This window comes from Delphinus delphis, chromosome 11 (genome assembly GCF_949987515.2).
Source record: "Delphinus delphis chromosome 11, mDelDel1.2, whole genome shotgun sequence".
Taxonomy (NCBI): domain Eukaryota; kingdom Metazoa; phylum Chordata; class Mammalia; order Artiodactyla; family Delphinidae; genus Delphinus; species Delphinus delphis.
In genome coordinates, this window is record NC_082693.1 from 42675387 (window position 1) to 42688755 (window position 13369).

Below are 13369 nucleotides of genomic sequence, written 5' to 3' on the forward strand. Positions count from 1 at the left end.
GCCTATAACTTTAGTTACTCCTGCAGTTAAGATCATTCCCTGTCCTTCAGTATTCAATAAATAAATAAATATTTTAAAATGAGCATTGTAATAATAATACCTACTTTCCCATATCCTGGGATGTTTGTGAAGATTGGTTGAAATGATGGGTGTAACAGTTCTCTAAAAACTTTGTGAATGTTAGATCATGACTCCCTCCTAACTTCTCAGTGGAAATGGAGGAGAGACCTTTTCTCCTATAACTAGTATAGCTAAAAAGGGAATTTGAAATAATTATCAATTACATCAACCTTTAGCCTTTGTTGTATTTACGCATTAGTAGATGGCAGTTCTTTGGTCCTTCTTGCCAATGACAGCCAATGTCCCTTTAAAGTTTTTTTCTTGAAGAAAACAAATGCTTTTCGTTGTAGTAATAGGGACTGAGGGCTGACTTCAGAAAGGAGCCCTTAACCACTTAGGCATGAGGACATAAGTAATAGGAGAAATCCAACAACTCCCCCTCCCATCCCCCACTCCAATCATGATGCAGTTCCTTGGCGTTATAGCTGGAGACCGGGGAATTTCTATGATGATCTGGGAGGAGCCCGAGGATTACATGGGAGAGTGGTAGTGATGCTTTGATCCCAGATGATGGATTTCCAAAGAGAAATTAAGAGTCTGACTAGGCTGCCCTGAGTCAGGAAATATCATCAAGCTCTGTTCCTGTTAATGACTTCAGAGCAGGTGCTGGATTCACCCCATTACCTACAGAGGGTGGAGGCAGAAAGCAGGGGCAGAAGCTGCTCAGGGGCAGAGAAATCGCCTGGATCCCGGGATCTTCCCAGCTCCCTGGAACCCTTGCTGTCTGAGCTCACCCTGATGGATGGGTTGCAATGGGGTATCGCTCTGGCGTTTCCCCATTGGATGGGTCAGCATAATGGGTTTCAGGGCAACTGCCTCACTTTTCTAAGGTTTCCTTTCTTCTCTACTTGCCTCCACTCTGACCTGAAGAAACGTGTTTGGTTTCCCAAACTCCCTCCTCAACACCCCCTCAAGCCCATGATCCTGTCAGGGATTTCTTCCAGTTGTCTGGCTTGAGGCTCATCCTTTATTTCCTGACAAGCCCACTTCACAGCCCACGCCTGGTAGAAACATTTACACAGCGTGCTGGCACGCTGTAGTGTGCAGCGCCTTCTCTAGCCCAAACATGTCCATGCCTCTGACTGTAGACAGAGCTGTCTCTTTGCTCCTCTGGCCTCTGAGGATGGCCACTATTTTCCTCTTGAGAAGGTTTCCAACTTGGATCGCTGGTAGGTTCTTTTCACAATTTGTTTTTATTCTCTACCAGTTCAGCTCATCTGTTTTCTCCCTAATTGCCTTGAGGAGCCAGAAAACAGCTGAGTGATCCCCAGGACTCTGAGCCTGGGCATTTTAAGAGCTGGCCTTTCCTCATTGTTGGCCTGTTCTTTCATCTGCTGGCTGCTGAGCAAGGAGATCCGTGCACGGCCCGTGGAGCAGCTCCTAGTGACTCAAGATGAGCAGGTCGAGCTCAGAGGTGCAACAGAAACCCATTTGTAACGTGGTTGTTTTTCTTTCAAATCCTTAAGAACATAAGCATCTTGTATTATGGCAGGAGGGTAAAGTGGAGGGGGAGTAGGGTTTGGGGTTGAGAGAGTTCCAGATTTCATTTTGACTTTAGGAGACCCATTTTCCAGCATCCCCTCAGCCTGGGATGGGCTTGGATATTAGTCATATTTAGAGTTTTAGTCATATTTACATAGTGTTGCAATCTTCTTATGGCCTCTGCCTCCACCATGATTTTTTTTTATTGTGGTAAAATATATATAACATAAAATTGACCATTTAACCCATTTTTAGGTGTGCAGTTCGGTGGCATTAAGTACATTCACATTGTGGCGCAACCATCACCGCCATCCACCGCCAGAACTCTTTCACCTTTTCAAATTGAAACTCCGTGCCCATTAAACGCTAACTCCCCCTCTCCCTGCCCCCAGCCCCAGGCATGCCTCCACTACCGTTTGACCTAGCTTCTTAAAGCACCGTTCTGACCACAGAGGCTCTATTTCTTCTGTTAAATTTAAGCTCCTCAGGCTGAATTTCTAGACCCTTCCCCACTGGCCCCCACGGACTCCCTCCAGTGAGCTCCTATCATTTCCTGGCTCAGAGTCCTGCTCTGAGAGGCAGTCCTGGGTCCATGCCCTTGTGCGAGGGTCCTTCTTTCCCACCTGATCCTGTGCACGTGTTGCCCCTTCTCCCTTCTCCTCGTGCAGTTGGCCCTTACTTTCATATTCTGTTGCATACTTTCTGCTTTCGGACATCCTCCCTGATGTCCTGAGATGTCCCAGCCTTTAATGCACACCCCACCCCTCCCGAACTCTGCAGCCTTCTGCCTGGCTGCTCTGATCTTGTTCTTGCCTTTTTCTCTGTTTTAGTTTCCTCTCAGACTGAGGCAACCGCAAGTCAGGAGCCTCTCACTGAAATCCCTCCTGGGTTCATGTACTCTATCCTAGATCCTCGATACTCACAGTGTGGCCTGGGGTCCAGTGGCATTAGCCTCACTCTGGAGCTTGCTAGAAATGCAGAATCTCAGGCTCCACCCCAGACCTATGGAATCAGAATCTGCATTTGAACAGGCTTCCAACATTACTGACAGGTATATTAAAGTGAGAGAAGCACAACTGAAGGAGGGGTTATCGCATAATTTACCTTGTAGGTGGGCATGGGTAAGAGCTACCTAAGTAACACCTCTAGACTAGATTCAAACTGTGTGGACATTTTGAAGAGGGGGAAAAAGGATATTTCATGTTCTTTGAATTTATGAGTTTCTATCAGAGTTGCCCAGAAAGCTGGGAACCGTCTCTCTGAAGCTGAGAGGGCACAGGAGTCAATGTTCTTGAGGGGAAGGCGTGGGGACCTCCCAGCCTGTCTCGCAGTTGTGCAGAACGGGGTCAAGCTCCCTAAACTTCACTTGGAGGTCGACTGATGGTGTTTGCCCCAGAATTAAGCACTTTGTCCCCAAGCAGACATTTGTCACTGAAGTCCTAAGGAGAAGCAGAACTTATAGGTCTCAAAATAACCTCCTGGTTTCTGTCTCCACTGGTCTCCACTGGCTGGTGCTGATTCATATTTTGTAGGAGGGTTGACTGTGGCTGGGAATGGCTGAGGAGCTGTAATTGCCCCCCTTCCTCCGCACGCTACAGAGAGGGAGGGAGGAGAGGCCGGAGAGCGGAGGCAGGGTGTGGGAGTCAAACCTGTTCTTCACATAGCAATCGGCTTGTCTCGCTCTCTACTCTGACTCCAAGGATTTGAGTCCACAGCTGGGAAAACTAGGAGCCAGTCTCTGAGTCTGCTTGGCTTGTAGCCAGCCTCCCTCTTTCTTTGTTTCCTCTCCCTTTGGGAATCAGAGAGAGTAGTTAACATCTGCCCCTGCTCTCCTGGATCCGGGTATAGGAGAACTGTGATGTCTGGAAGCACAGGCTAAGGTGGGAGTGTGAAATTCTTTAGGCCAGTGCCTTGCCCTCCTTGGTCATCTCCAGAAGAGGATGCCGGGAACTACTGGCCTTGCTGCTTTTTAAGTCTTGAGTGGAATTATGGAGTAACTAGAGAGCAAAGGAGTTTGGGGTCAACCGGGAAGAAGAGGTGGTCTGCTGAGTGAGAAAACAATGTAAATGAGAAGTGTTCCCCCAGAGTCATGGGAAGAGATTACTCTGAGTCTTTCTGATGTTTTTCTGGGCCCCCGGGTCTCTGAATGTTGCTCCATTGGTGGAGAAATGTGTTTTCAGTCTTTTCCTAGTGGTGATTTCGAGAGCAGAGGCCTTCAGATCACAGCCTGAGCAAAAGACCTCATCTGTATCTCTTGTCATCTCCAAAAGCATTTATCCCATCGACAGAGAGGAATGGATAAAGAATATGTAGTATAATTGTATTTAAATTTATTTACTTAAGTAAGTAGGAAAGTGCTTATATGTAACTCTATGGATACAGATAGATATTTCATGGGGTTTTTGTGAAGTATATTTCTGTTCATAAAGTAAATTAAAAAAAAGAAAAAGAAAAAATAGGACTTCCCTGGTGGCACAGTGGTGAAGAATCCATCTGCCAATGCAGGGGACACAGGTTCAATCCCTGGTCCTGGCAGATCCCACATGCTGTGGAGCAACTAATCCCGCATGCCACAACTACTGAAGCCCAAGCACCTAGAACCCGTGCTCTGCAACAAAGAGAAGCCACCGCAATGAGAAGCCTGCACACCACAACGAAGTAGCCCCCGCTTGCCGCAACTAGAGAAAGCCCACGTGCAGCAACGAAGACCCAATGCAGCCAAAATTAAATAAATAAAAAGAGAATGGCATAAACAAATGTCATTTAGGAAAGAAATATAAAAACATTCAAAAAAAAGAATATGCAGTATACACACACACACACACACACACACACACACACACAGGAATATCACTCAGCCATAAAAAAGAATGAAATAATGCCATTTGCAGCAACATGAATGGACCTAGAGATTGTCATACTGAGTGAAATAAGTCAGACAGAGAAAGACAAATATCGTATGATATTGCTTATATGTGGAATCTAAAAGAATGGTACAAATGAACTTATTTATAAGACAGAAATAGAGTCACAGATGTAGAAAACAAACTTATGGTTACCAGGGGGGAAAGCAGGGGAGGGAGGAGGGATAAACTGGGAGACTGGGATTGCAAATACACACTACTGCATATAAAACAGATAACTAATAAAGGCCTACTGTAGAGCACAGGGAACTGTTCTCAATACTCTGTAATGACCTATATGGGAAAAGAATCTAAAAAAGAGTGGATATATGTAGACGTATAAATGATCCACTTTGCTGTACAGCAGAAACTAATGCAGTGTTGTAAATCAACTATACTCTAATACAAAAATTTTTAAAAAGCATTTATCTTTTGGAGCAGTGCTCTTTGAATTTTACCACTTGCTATAATTTAATCCTTGAGTGTTATGCGTGCCTGGAAGTGGCAGGGTGAGGCACTGGGGCCTGGTAGTCAGGACCAGGGCGGGAGGGTGTATCCCAGGCCTTTCAGAATATAGATAGTTTCCAGTATTTCAGGCATTCAGAATAAATAATAACAGCCCTCACTTCTCCCTTCTCTGGGGGGTGGCATGGGGTTGGTCATTACGTCTGTTACCAGGATATCTCCCTCTTGTATTTTATACCAGCTCTGGGACCTCAGAACCCCTGCTCTAGCTTTGGGTTCAGTATTTCTGTGTCCTAAACATGCCCATTTCCCCCATCAGGCTGAAGTTTCCCTGCTGGCAAGGATCGGCATCTCCTTTCTTTGGATCTCACTTCACACCAATGTCAGTACAGACTGGCTGATGAGGAGAGAATTTAAGGAGATCCTACCTTTCCACTTCAGAAAGTATCTAAGGGGCTTCCCTGGTGGTGCAGTGGTTGAGAGTCCGCCTGCCGATGCAGGGGACGCGGGTTCGTGCCCCGGTCTGGGAAGATCCCACATGCCGCGGAGCGGCTGGGCCAGTGAGCCATGGCCTCTGAGCCTGCGCGTCCAAAGCCTGTGCTCCGCAATGGGAGAGGTCACAACAGTGAGAGGCCTGCGTATCGCAAAAAAAAAAAAAAAAAAAAAGTATCTAAGATATGATTTATGAGAGAAGTAACAGGAATATTTTAAAAAAACACTTCAACTTCTAGTCAGGTTGTGTTGGTTCAGCTGAGCAAAACTTCTGACAAGGCTGTAGCGTTGAGTCTGTGTTCTGTCCTGGGCTTCTTTCTGGAGAGACTCAATGTTTTGGGCACTAGGAAGTAGGGGAATATTGGTGGTGACTGGGATATGGAGAAAACATGAAATTTTAGCTGGGAGAAGCTATCTCAGGAATCTGTGTAATGAGTGTGTGTGTTGTTATTTCTTTTCCAACAGGCTGCATAATTTTTATGACCAATTATTCCATTTGTAATGACGCTGAGATAACAGAGATCCCATCTCACGCTCCGTAGCACACGCCAGGCACTCCTGGGAGCTAGGAGACGCCATCACTTACACAAGAATTGGATGGCTGAAGTCTTGCGACCGAGATTCAGTTCTAGCAGAAAAGATAACAGGAGTGCTAAGGAAAACTTTGTGAACAGGAAGGGTGTCAGGTGCTGGGTGGGGAACATGGAGAGAACTGTAGTTTTAAAACAAAAGAGATTTATTGGGTATAGATAAAAAACTTGTCTTCCAGCCTGAGAATTTTGTGATCCAACATAGCTTCTGATCATGTTATCTACATATAACAAATGAACAGATGTCTGGCTATGGAGATAGCGCCATCCCAAGCCAAAAGGAGCCAGTCTTTTCCCACAAAGAATTTCAGAGCTCAATTAGAAAGGTTTAGGAAAGACTAGGCCCAGACTAGGGGGAGGATGCTCCTCTTGGGGCTAGTGATTCTGGTTTGAATCTGGACAGAGCTGGTGATCTCCTTGACAGATCTGGTCATTGGTCCATCAGGCCTGAAGGCAGGCAGGATAAGGATTTACACTGAGTTGCTCCTACCGATTGGTCTGGAATATTTACCTGCTCCTGCCTCCATGGTTTTCTCCAGGGCATCTACTTACCCTCTTGCCATTTTCTGTCTGGTTTTTCTTGCCCATTAATTTAATTTAATTTTTTTTTTTTTTTTTGGCGCGCCACACAGCACGCAGAACTTCCCCAGCAGGGATCAAACCTGCGCCTCCTGCAGTGGAAGCATGGAATCTTAACCACTGGACCACCAGGGAAGTCCGCCCATTAATTATTAAGGGTTGGATATTTGAAGCCAGCAGGCTGGGTTTGAATCCTGGCCTGTATTACTAAGACTCTTTGCTCTTGTTTTCTTGTAAAATGGGGTTAGTAAGACGTACCTCTCAGACTAGTTGTAAGGATTAAATAAAAGAATGTTAAGCAAGTGCTTAGTAAAAAGGTAGTTAAGAGTTTTCTTTAGAATTCCCTTTCTCCACTCCCTGGTCACTTTTTGGAAGAGTAGAGAGAATCAGGGAGAGAAAGAGTGATGTCCACATAGATGGACACAAGAAGTTGACTGTAAGAAAAATGGAGGGACAACAAAAGCCAGAGACGCCATGGAGACAGAGACACAAAAATAGTTGTAGTTAGAGGACCTGATAGTAAAAACCAGGCAGAAGCAGAGAGAAAGTGAAAGATACAAAGATGGACAAGGGAGAGGGGAAGAGTGAAAGATAAGTGAAAAAAGAAGAGAGATAAGGTCAGAAAGTCAGATGGAAAGGCAGGGGGACACAAGTGCGAGCCAAAGACTGTCAGGGGACAGAGATGGAGACTTCACTTGTGGAAGTTGGCATAAGGTTCCTGGGGCAAGAACTTTCCTGCTGTCTTCTTGCCCCTTGATACCGTGGGACTTGAATTCCAAGCCCTGGTCCCACGTCCCGTTCCTCCCTGCAATCTGGTCATCCCAGCCCCAACCCAGCCATCACGGATCTGCCTCTACCCTGAAGCTAGAGCAGCCCTGCTTGCTTCTCCTCTCTCTGCTTACCTTGTCCAGCACCACCTTACTTACCCAAGTCCACAGGGATTTTTCATTTCAAACAAAACTGTTTGCAGTGCAGAAGCATCACGGTGTCAGCCAGTCAGTGCAATAACCAGGTGTAGTTTTACAGTCGCTCCCCCTGACGGTAACAGCACTTTCATATATCTCTGGCTGAGACAGGCAATTTTCTTTCAAAGATTGTTTTTCCTGGAGTCTGTGATTTTTACCCTCGCCTCCAACCTCTGGGATATTAAAGCGGGGTCAGTGGCTTTTGGCAGGCTGACCGATTTGTGGTCGTTCCTCAGCTCCTCTGTTCACCCTCCCTCTGTTGCTCCATCTCCAATCTTGGCATCCCTCTGCCTCTGTACCCCATCAAATTAGAGGTGCCAGAGGAAGTGGCTCCTGTGGTCTTCCACACTGAGAAGTTTTGTCAACTGTCTAACCTTAGGAGTTGAGGTTGAGTGGGGTGATGGTGGGGATCCAAGAGAGGATTCACCTTCTAAGCCTGACCCCGGTTCTCCATGCCCCCTGTCCCACCCCCACGTTGTTCTGAGATGGAGCTGTCAGTTCCTTTCCATGGAAGTAGTGTAGCTTATTTTCCGGGAGGGAAAACTTTAAAAAATGGGTGAATAGAACTAAGGTTTGGGCTTCCCTGGTGGCTTCCCCCACCTGCTGATGCAGGGGACACGGGTTCGAGCCATGGTCCAGGAAGATCCCACATGCCACGGAGCAACTAAACCCATGTGCTACAACTACTGAGCCCTCGTGCCACACCTACTGAAGCCCGTGTGCCTAGAGCCCGTGCTCCGCAACAAGAGAAGCTGCCGTAATGAGAAGCCCGTGCACCGCAATGAAGAGTAGACCCCGCTCGTCGCAACTAGAAAAAGCCCACATGCAGCAACAAAGACCCAATGCAGCCAAATAACTAAATAAATAAATACATTTAAAAAAAAAAGAAAAGAAGCAACCTTAAAAAAAAATACAGACTCTATGATTCTGCTCTTGCTGCCAAAACAGTCTCTTCCATCGTTTGCTGGTATGGGACTTGCAAGCTAGCAAAATCCCTTCCCTATCTCACCCAGGTAGGGTTATTTTCTTGGAAGAAGTGTCTGCACCTGCCTTTGGGGTTGCTCATTTTAGGATTTCTCTGTTCCCTTCTTGGGCACGTGGCTAAATCCTTCCTGAAGTCTAACTCCTGTTCCTCTCGCTTTTCTAACAGATCGAATCCTCTTGAAAAACAACAAGACACAACACACTGCCCCTCCTCATTCATACCATCCTTTGTTTTTATTAAATAAAAGTAAGTGGAGCTATAAGATGTGACTGGCCTGGATCCCAGCTTCATAAAACAAAACTAACACCCTCTTTATCAAGGGGCTGAGGCATCCAGAGAAGATTTCTTAGGCCATTTTGCTGTCACGTAAATGGGAATCAATATTCAATAAGCCCTTGATGCACTACACAAGCAGTTCACTTAATACTGGCTTCCAGTACAGTAAGTGGCGTTGATATAGGGAGGGCTTGTTTCTAAAATAACACTGCAGCCCTCACCTTCTGGGTATTGGATCTGCCTTCCCCTAGGAGAGAAGATTCAAGACTGAGTGAACAGGAGCGTCCTTTTACCAATCTTGCTGCCTCAGGACAGACTCTCTTAGAATCTAGCTTGAAAACGAGGATGGAGTCTATGCTTTTAAAGCTAACCAGTCTCAGAGATCCTAGAGGTTAATAGGCCCACATTTCTATTAGGAAGTTTGCCACTGTGCCTGGCCTGATGGCCTTGCCCCCCCTTCAATAAATTAGTCAAATTGAAAACTAATTGAAGGATAGAATTGATTCCACCATTAACATATGAGAGTAGACCCTCTGGTGCCCTCAGAGCCTGCAGTGACTAGTAATAATATCTCATTTTCCCTCAGCCCCTGTGTTTGCTGTAGGGAAAGATTGCTGACTGGCTGGCCCCCTGGTGGATGCATGGTAGTTCTGGATTTCTCTGTGTACAGTGATTGTGAGGATTTGGTAGGAAACAGACCATTTAAATATGAACAATTATTTAGTTTCCATTTTAGGACATCTTTGTAGGGAATTTGTGACATTGGGCTTGCTTCCCTCCCACAGCTCGAAGTAAGCATGTGCTAGGGAAGAGCAATCTAATGTCTGCTTAAATAATACAGATTAAATACGTGTTGTGCAAAAACTTTGTATAAAACATTTCAGAGCCAAATGGATTTTTGAAAGTTTATTAAACATTTTTGGGTTGTCTGGGCCGTTGTTCTCCATTCCCAGGGTTCATAGGGTATAGGAATTCACAATTTGGGGTGAACGTGGGAACTTACAGAGAGATTTATACTGCCTTATAGTCCTGGCTCTTTCTTATCTCATTTAGGGGGTTTGACAGTTCGGAGGAAGCTGGGGACAGAAGACGTTTCCATTCACTACTATTTGGGGACACACTGGAGGAGGTCAGACCCGCTGTCTGCAGTGACCCCGTAATTGTCCCTACAGGAGAGATGTCCTGGCTTACATCTCATAGGGCCATTTTAGACCAGGCTGTTAGGAAGTTTCCATCCTGTTGCAGGTGGTTTTAGTGAATCTAAAGCAAAAGGCTGGCACTTGGCCTCTCTGCTTGGGCACAGATAGCAGGAGAGAGCTGTCCTGCAGTGTTTGCTCCTATTAAGTTGTTTTTATGGGGCGAGCCATCCAAGGTTATTGAGTAATGGGTACATGTTTTGAAGAAGAGAAATAAATAAACTCAGGCAGGTTTCTTCTCTTCAGGTTCCTCACTTGGTGCAGCCTAGTATTCTTGGGAAGAGACCAGCAAAGAATACTCAGGAATGCTGAGTTTAGAAGGGGCTCAGGGATTTGATAACTTGGCTTGGGGCTTTTATAATCAGTTTCTGGATTACCTAAATGGAGAAGGGTGCTCGCTCTTCTCCATTTCCGAATAAGAAGAAAAGAGTTGTTTTTTTTTTTTTTTTTGCGGTACGCAGGCCTCTCACTGTTGTGGCCTCTCCCGTTGCGGAGCACAGGCTCCGGATGCGCAGGCTCAGCGACCATGGCTCACGGGCCCAGCCGCTCCGCGGCACGTGGGATCTTCCCGGACCGGGGCACGAACCTGTGTCCCCTGCAACGACAGACGGACTCCCAACCACTGCGCCACCAGGGAAGTCCCGAAAAGAGATTTTTTAAAGTTGGAGGAGCTGAGGTTAACCTGAGCCCAGGACTTCCTGAGAGTAAGCACGACATGACTGACTCATTCTGTTTTAAGTCCCTTCTGTCCTCCTCCCAGGCCTTGTTTTCTGCCGCCGTGTGTCGGGCGTGGGAGCCAAGTGTGGTTCTGACATCTCTCACCTCATCAATTTCCAGGGTTGACTGGATGGGTGTCCCAGCTTTCCTCTCCTTTTCATGCACGTTCCTCTTGAAGCTGCATATTAAAAGAAAATAAAGTCAGAAAGTGCTTTTCTTTAGTTAGTAGTTCTATCTTTGGTTAGACAAGAGCAGTCTTCCCTGCTAAACCTCCTAACAAGCTCCCTTGTTTTAGTGAGCTCTGCACAGCGGGTGAGGCCAGACCAAGAAGATGGACTATAGAGCAAAGTTTCCAGGGGGTGGAACTCTTAGGGGATGGTGAGCCCTCAAATGACTTTCCCAGGGAAAGAGGTTATGAGTGACACTTACAGCTTTCACCACTCTGAGATGGTTGGGCTTCTCCCAGCAAAGGGATACATGGCCAGATGTTGTCTTGAAGAGTCCTACCATGCCAGATGCTAGCCTTTTCTTTTGTGGTCTGCTTTGTACTGGGAATGGACCAGTTACCATGGAGCAATAGCATCCTCCACAGAAGGTATTACCGATGACCAAGCCCCTTTGCCTCTGGTTAAACTCCCAATCGTTTGGTGCCTCTGGCGGTCCATTCTTGCCACAACTTGAGTTCTGGCATCAGAGCTCCTCCATGCAACAGTTGATGACATCTCTTGGCCTCCCGCATCCATTCAGCAATGCCTCCCGCCTGCACCCCAACTCCTCTGCCTGCTGTCCCAGCCTGTAACCCTGGCCTCATTTCCTCCTACCTCTCACACCATTCTAAGACCTCTTGCCTCAACCTGTGCTTGGGCTCCTTTCTTTGGAGCCCCTCTCATTCCTTTGGACAGCCCTCGCCTCTCTGATCCAGGGTCTGCCCTGAACATTTGTACTTCCCCCAAGATGTTCAGGAAGAAGAGGACTCCCCAGAGAGGAGGGTAGCTCTGATCCCTGAGGTTGCCCCCAGCTCCTTAGTGGGGTGGATTTCATGCCTGGGTTGTGTGTTTTTTGTCTGTCTCAGACTTTGCAGCGCCTGAGGCAATGGCTCTGTCTTTGCAGGCTCAGGGAAGCCTTGGCAGCCACCAAATAATAAATAACATCCTGGTAACACCACCTGCAACTTGCTAATGAGTGTCTTTTCCCTGCCTCCCTCACCTCTTGGAAGTTGGGGATGGGAACCCCTGATTTCTGGGCAAATGGATGCTTTCTCCTTTTTCTTGCTTGGGAGAGTTGAGGTTGGAGGGTGGGGGCAGGTCCTTTTTAGGGACGAAAGAATACAGAAATGACCTTGAGGAATATACTAAATAAAAACAGAAGATACTTCTAGTATTTATTCTGACTGCAGAGCTTTGGAGAGATGGAAACCTTTAGGAACAGGACAACAGGTCTGGGGCTCTTTGGATTTCTTGGGGTCTTCTGGGCTTTGGTTTGCAGAGGCAAGCTGGTACTTACCTGACCCCATCCCTTCCCTCAAGGAATGTTAAGATCCTGAGTCCTTGGTTCTTTAAGTTTGATGCTCAGGAAGTCATCTTCTTCCAAGTCCATAGGTTAGGCCACTGAGTGCCTCTACTCTTTTCGTTTTGGAGTATGAAAGTTAGCACACTAAAAGCAGTTGTCTTGAAGGTACTTATGCCTGAAATTCCAACAGTTGCCACCAGGTGAATCCGTGGTGATTTGGCTTCGGGTCATCTCAAGAGGGCAAGACAGGCTTGCTGTCTCGCTCATTTGCGCGTTTTCAAATTGTTACCAAAAATGCCATTATTTTGAAGTATATTTTTGGATTAGATTTGACTCTATTCAAAACCACATATGTCATCAGGTAAAAGCCCTTTAAACTTTTGTTGTGGTAGTTGTAATAGAAAAAGGGAGCGAGTGAAGGATATGATTTTCTGAGATTGTCCAAATGGTCCATGGTATTACTTTGTGGTCCATTTTTCTAAAGGCAGGTTTTGTGGTCTGTATCAGAAACAGCCATTCAAAATGATTTTGGATTCACTTCAGTATAGTAATCTCTGTGGAACTGAGGAGGCAGGTTGGGATGTTTTCAGTTACCTGATCCATGTAGCTCTTGGCATGGTATTGTGGAGGCTCTCAAGCGGGGCAGGATAGCAGGATTGGTGGTAAACAGAAATCACATTCTGATCTACACATTATGGGTGTCGAGTTCAGTGGATGACAACTCCCCGTTCAAAGTCTGAATTCAGGCTTTGTGTATAGGGCACTTCTGTAGAAAAATGGATTTTACCTCCTTTGATACCAGGGAAATGAAGACTAACCCTTCCCTGCTTTGCCACCCAGTGTCCCGCCAAAGGCTTGAGTTTCCCAGAACCATCCTTTTCAGGGCCCCTCTTGATTCAGGGAGTGTTTCTTTTAAGAGATGTTTCCCTCATTTCTGCTTCTCTCTTCCAAAACTACCCTTGCCCATGCCCACTCCCCTGTGCCTCCCACCAGTTCTTGGGGTATAAACAGTCCTGTCTGCTATTTGGGGTAGATGTGCTCTGTGTTGGCTTCATTCTGCATGACCCGGCTTGTAGACAGCTGGGGGAGG

The 13369-nt window shown here is 46.4% G+C and overlaps 1 long non-coding RNA gene across 1 annotated transcript in view; it reads left to right on the plus strand.

Annotated features, from left to right (window-relative positions):
- Positions 1-1248: 1248 nt before the first annotated feature.
- LOC132434561 (uncharacterized) overlaps positions 1249-13369 on the plus strand; it is a 29335-nt gene continuing 17214 nt past the window's right edge. Inside the window, exon 1 of the long non-coding RNA XR_009521324.1 lies at positions 1249-1289. This is a non-coding gene — a long non-coding RNA (uncharacterized lncRNA). The remainder of the gene's footprint in view (positions 1290-13369) is intronic.